Below are 6043 nucleotides of genomic sequence, written 5' to 3' on the forward strand. Positions count from 1 at the left end.
ACAGGGTCGCAGTTTCCCAGACCAGGAGTCCTAACCACTGGACCACAGAGCCAGCAGTCAGGGCTAAGGTTCCTAGTCCTGCCTGCCTGGTCAAGAATGAATTCAGGTGAGGAGAGAGAAGGTGAAAAGTAAAGTAAAAAGTTTACTGAAAAGAAAAGTATATGCAGAAAGGTGAACGGGCGAGCTCAGAGAGAGAGCTTTGCCTTTGGAAGTTGATATTCTTTAGAAGGGGCCAGTTCTCCAGGTCTTTGTCTTCCCTCAGGCCAATCATCTTGCTTTGTCTCCCCCCACCAACCCACCCAGTTAATGTGTCTCAGGACCCTCCCCTGGGGTACACACACACACCTTAGCCAAGATGGATCTCAAAGTGAAGGCTTCTGGGAGGAGCAAGACTCATTATGGCCTGGAATCATCCTCTGACTTTTGACTCCAAGGAGCCTTTCTGCTGCACACGTATGTTCTCCCTTATCCTTTACTCAGACAGGGTTTTGCCTCCTTTGTCCTTGCCAAGATTATTCCCTTGAGGTGTTTACAAGAGACAAAGACTGGCTATTTACCTGTTTCTGTTGTTACTTCAACTTCCAAGCGCAAATGGGGTTGGTTGTATATTTCTCAACTGGAACCTACCTATGTTGCCTCAGGAAATGAAAAGAAGAGGCCGGCTGATTGTGAATTTCCAACCTGGAGCCCATCTATCTCCTACCTCACTGGTTCCTTCAATAGTGGAAACGAGAATGAAATTAGAATAATCCCAAACACCACACACAAGAATAAACTCCAAATAAGATAGAGATAGAAAATTCCAGAAAAACCTCTACTTCTGCTTCACTGATATGCTAAGGCCTTTGACTGTGTTGATCACAACAAATTGTGGAAAATTCTTTAAGAGATGGGAATATCAGACCTTCTTATCTGCCTTCTGTGAAACCTGTATGCAGATCAAGAAGCAACAATTAGAACAGGACATGGAACAACGGACTGGTTCAAAAACTGGGAAAGGAGTACGTCAAGGCTGTGTATTGTCACCCTGCTTATTTAACTTATATGCAGAGTATATCATGCAAAATATTGGATTGGATGAAGCACAAATTGGAACCAAGACTGCCGGGGGAAATATCAATAACCTCAGATAAGCAGGTGACACCACCCATTATGGCAGAAAGCAAAGAGGAACTAAAGAGCCTCTTGTTGAAAGTGAGAGGAGAGTGAAAAAGCTGGCTTAAAACTCAACTTTCAAAAAACTAAGATCATGGCATCTAGTCCCGTCACTTCAAGACAAATAGATGGGGAAACAATGGAAACAGTGACAGACTTTATTTTCTTGGGGCTCCAAAATCACTGTGGATGGTGACTGCAGTCATAAAATTAAGACGCTTGCTCCTTGGAAGAAAAGCAATGACAAACTTAGACAGCATATTAAAAAAGAGACATTACTATGCCTACAAAGGTCTACCTAGTCAAAGCTATGGGTTTTCCAGTAGTCATGTACAGATGTGAGAGCTGGACAATAAAAAAGGCTGAGCACTGAAGAACTGCTGCCTTTGAACTGTGGTGCTGTAGAAGACTCTTGAGAGTCCCTGGGACTGCAAGGAGAGCAAAGCAGTCAATCCTAAAGGAAATCAACCCTGAATATTCACTGGAAGAACTGATGCTGAAGCTGAGGCTCTAACACTTTGGCTACCCAATGCAAAGAGCCGACTCATTGGAAAAGACCTTGATGCTGGGAAAGATTGAAGGCAGAGGAGAAGGGGACGACGGAGGATGAGAAGGTTGGTCAGCATCACCGACTCAATGGACATGAGTTTGAGCAAACTCTGGGAGATGGTGAAGGACAGAGAAGCCTGACGTGCTGCAGTCCATGGGACGGCAGAGTCAGACATGACTGAGTGACTGAGCAACAAAGATAAAGACCCCACCTTAGTATGGCTCAGTGGTGAAGAACCCGCCTGCCAATGCAACAGACTCGGGTTTGGATCCTTGGGTCGGGAGGATTCCCTGGAGAAGGGAAGATAAAGATCTAAATGTAAGGTTGGATACTATGAGATTCTTGAGGAAAAAATACAGGCAGGAGAAGCTATGACATTCATTGAAGCAAGCTCTTTTGGGATCCACCTCTTAGAACAATGAAAAATAAACCAAATATAAGAAATCAGCCCACAAGGTGTGGCCTCTCACCACTTGTCACCAGCCCAGCGATGCTCCTAAGGGGCAGAGAAGATGGAGTCAGGTGCAGCCGCAGGCACTCTTGCTGCCTGGAGGGGGTGGTGGTGGTGGTTTAGTCACCAAGTCGTGTCTGACTCTTGTGACCCCATGGACTATAGCCTACCAGGCTCCTCTGTCCATGGGATTTCTCAGGCAAGAATACTGAGTAGATTGCCATTCCCTTCTCCAGGGGATCTTCCTGACCCAGGGGTCGAGCCTGCGTCTCCTGCATTGCAGGTAGATTCACTTACCACCGGAGCCACCAGGGAAGCCCTGCTGCCTGGAGGGGACTTGTTTATAAAGACCTCAACCCAGGCGCTGCTGGGAAGGGCTGGCCGATTCATCCAGGGCAGCCAATCCTCACCCATCAGGGGCTCACAGTTGCAGAAAATGGGCCTTGTCATGCTGGCCAGGTGCAAGGAACAAGTGTGGGTCTGAGGGTTGGGATAGACATGGGGCTGCAGCTCTGACTTAATTTCTAATCATTGTATCTGGCCCAGGAGTGGGAGAAAATTTCAAGACCTTCTCCTAAGGAGAAGAACCCAGGAATCAGGGAGAAGAGGGGTGGTAGGTGCAGACAGGGTGCAGTGGAAGCCTCTGAAGACCCGCTGGAAGGAGGGCGCACAGAGTGAAGTCCAGGGTTACTGACCTGCCCAGGAGCAGCTAGCTGTTTGTTAGTCCAGGTCCTGCTCTGAGGTGCTCAGGGCCAGCTCTTCCTGACCTCAGGAAGAGGGCTGGGAGGTGCTCTGCAAGTGTGCTCTGCACAGTTCCTGTGTGCTGAGCCCTGCCCAGACAGGCCCCCTGCCCTGGGAGGGCTCTGCCCATGTTAGCAGAGGGGCCCCCCTGCCTGCCCTGGGAGGGGCCCCCTGCCTGCCCTGGGAGGGGCCCTCTGCCTGCCCTGGGAGGGGCGTGTGAACAGGCTCCCTCTCTTTGCAGCTGGCACAGAGCTGCTTAGGATGCAGATTAAAATCAGCCAAGGACAGAGGTCAGGAGCAGGGTCAGGGGTCCCTCAGGTGTGGACACGCAGGAGTCCAAGCTTGCTATGCTCCCTGCATGACAGGGGGTGTTGAGACAAGGAATACAACTGTATCCTAAGGGCCAGCTGACCAAGAAGATGGCCAATTAATGTCTCCAAATAAGCATCTTGTCGGAGTCTGGATGCCAGGTTCTTTTACAAACTAGAGAAGGAGGAGGAGAAGAAACAAACTAAAAAGGCCATTAATCTTGCAAGTATCTGGTAGAAAGGCAAGCCTCAGGCAGGGGATATGTTAATTTCTCCCTTCCTGCCATCTACAGGCGGACAGGGTTCTGAACAAAGGCACTTCAGTTTAGCAGCCAGGCAGAGAGGCAGGATTCTCCCAGGCAGGCCGTTAAAAGTGATTATAGTAACAAAAGTAACAGAGCAAGAGTCAAAGACACAGTTCCAACAGTTGTGGAGTCAGAACTGGCTTATTCCTGAGCATCCTAAAGTGCAGGGTTTATTCAGGTCCTCCCATTGCCCTTGCCCTTCCCCTCCCCCAGTGCCTGGCACCACTCACCGACTTCCTGTCTCTGGATTTGCCTGTTCTGGATGTTTCTTGTAAATGGAACCATATAGGTTGTGATTATTCTGGGCTGGATGTTGGTGTCCTCCCTGAAAATTCACATGTTGAAACCTAACCCCCACGGTGATGGTGTGAGGAGGGGGGGCCTTGAGGAGGTGATGAGGTCATGACAGTAGAGACCCCATGAATGGGATTAGTGCTCTTATGAAACAGACCCCCAAGAGGCCTCCTCAGCCCTTCCTCCATGTGAGGACGCAGTGAAGACCCCGGCCCACACCAATAACAGAGCTTCACCAGAACCTCACCATCCTGACGCCCTGATCTCAGACGTCTGGGCTCCAGAGCTGTAGGGAATGCATTCCTGTTGCTGAAGCTCCCAGCCTTCTGTTTAGCTATGGCAGCCCAGGCAGACTACGTGCATCCTTCTCACCAAGCATCGTGTTCAAGGAGCTTCCACATTGTAGCCTATGTCAGAGCTTCACTCCTTTTCATGGCTGCGTCATATGAAGCTGTGCTGGGAAGTGGCTAGAGATGGAATGATGGGGGGTCATCAGGAGGTGGATCACGACAGTCTTCATGAGCCACGATGAGGAGCTGACACTGCCTGAAAGGATGCCTGGACCTCCTGCCTCTTAGCCACCCAGTTACCTGTGTACCGCTCAGCTGTCGTCCACGGCGTGTCCTGAGTCAGTGCCGTCGTGAACTGGCCTGGTGGGCAGTGGCAGATGGTAGCAGATGAGATGTAGCAGGACCCCCAGGAAGGTATCCAGGCCAGGCCAGTGTTGAAGATGAACCAGCCCTGCCCGCTGCCACTCACGGGTGACGGGCGTCCCACCTCCTGCCCACCATTGGGTGCGGTGGCCTCTCCCCTGCTTCCAGAGCTGGGCCCTGCTTGCCCCCGTCCCTCTGGTCAGGAGGCGTTTTGACGGGCCATTCTAGCGGGACCTCAGGATGGAGGCTTTGGGGGGCCCTGCTCAGGAGCACACAATCAGGGGGCATCTACTCCTGCAGGGAGGGCCACAAGGGAGCCACGTGCTTGCTGGTGGGCGTGAGGGCAAGCACCAGGGTTAGGGACTGCAAACCTGCAGTGGTCTGACCTATTTCTTTTTTTTTTTTTTTTTTCCTAATTCAATTTAAATCTGACTCAAAGTCACTATCCCACTGAACTGGTAAGACATTCGGTCTCAGGCAGCACACTCCGCAGTCCCGAGAATCCATCTCTTGCTTCAGCAGGGTTTGGACGAAACAGACCCAGGGACGCCCTTTGCTGTTCCTCCACCAAGGGACCCTCCTCCCTTTCTTCCAGTCGCAGTCTTCGAAATCAGCCACTCAACTATCCTCGTGCCTTGAAGCGAGTGAGCCTGTGCAGCACAGCTACTAAGCCTGCGCTCTAGAGCTCCCATTTGCTGCAACTGTTGAGCCCACATGTTGCAACTACGGAAGCCGCGTGCCTGGAGCCCCTGCTCCACCGCAAGAGAAACCACTGCAGTGAGAAGCCAGCGCACCGCAACTGGAGGGCAGCCCCGGCAGCTGCAACTAGAGAAAGCCCTTGTCAGCAACGAAGGCCTACCACAGCCAAAAAATAAAATAAATCAATATATCTTTTAAAAAATGCTAACTAAATACATTTTTAACCCAATAGTTGTTACCATGACAAGTACATAATGTGAACACAAGGTTTATATGGGATTTGGCATTGCTGTGAACTCTCTAACAAACATGTAATTTGGAGTGATAATAGAATAATTTTGTGATTTCAATTTGTTAAAGAACTTTTTCTCTTATACAGGCCATTCACAATTTTTAAAAATATATATTTTTATCTCACTAACTGTTAAGTCAGCTTGGGGGTTGTTCTGTTCCACATGTCTTCACCCCGGAGCCCTGGCTGGCCAAGAAGCCCCTCTCTGACTTGTGCCATTCTCTAGGGAAGCAGGCCGGTGTGATGGCTCAGAGTGCGGCCTTGCGCTCCAACAGGCCTGGGGTGAAAATCCGGCCTCATCAGAGTTACTGCTCACAACACCTCTGTGAGTTAACAGGTCATTTTCGGCTCATTTTACTGATAAGCAATCCGAGGCTCAGAGAGGCTGATCATCTTGCCCAAGGTCACACAGGGGTATGGAGGCGTGAAGCCAGAGCTCAGCCATAGGCACACCTGGCTCTGGAGCCCACCCTCTCACTTCACCCTGCCCTTCTGCTCCTGCACGGCAGACTCCGGTCTGCCAGCTAAACGTGGACGATGGATCACATGCATTCAGCTGTTTGTTCTCAAAGCCCCTCAAAAAAGACAGGAGAGA

Source organism: Bubalus bubalis, chromosome 20 (assembly GCF_019923935.1).
Source record: "Bubalus bubalis isolate 160015118507 breed Murrah chromosome 20, NDDB_SH_1, whole genome shotgun sequence".
Lineage (NCBI taxonomy): Eukaryota > Metazoa > Chordata > Mammalia > Artiodactyla > Bovidae > Bubalus > Bubalus bubalis.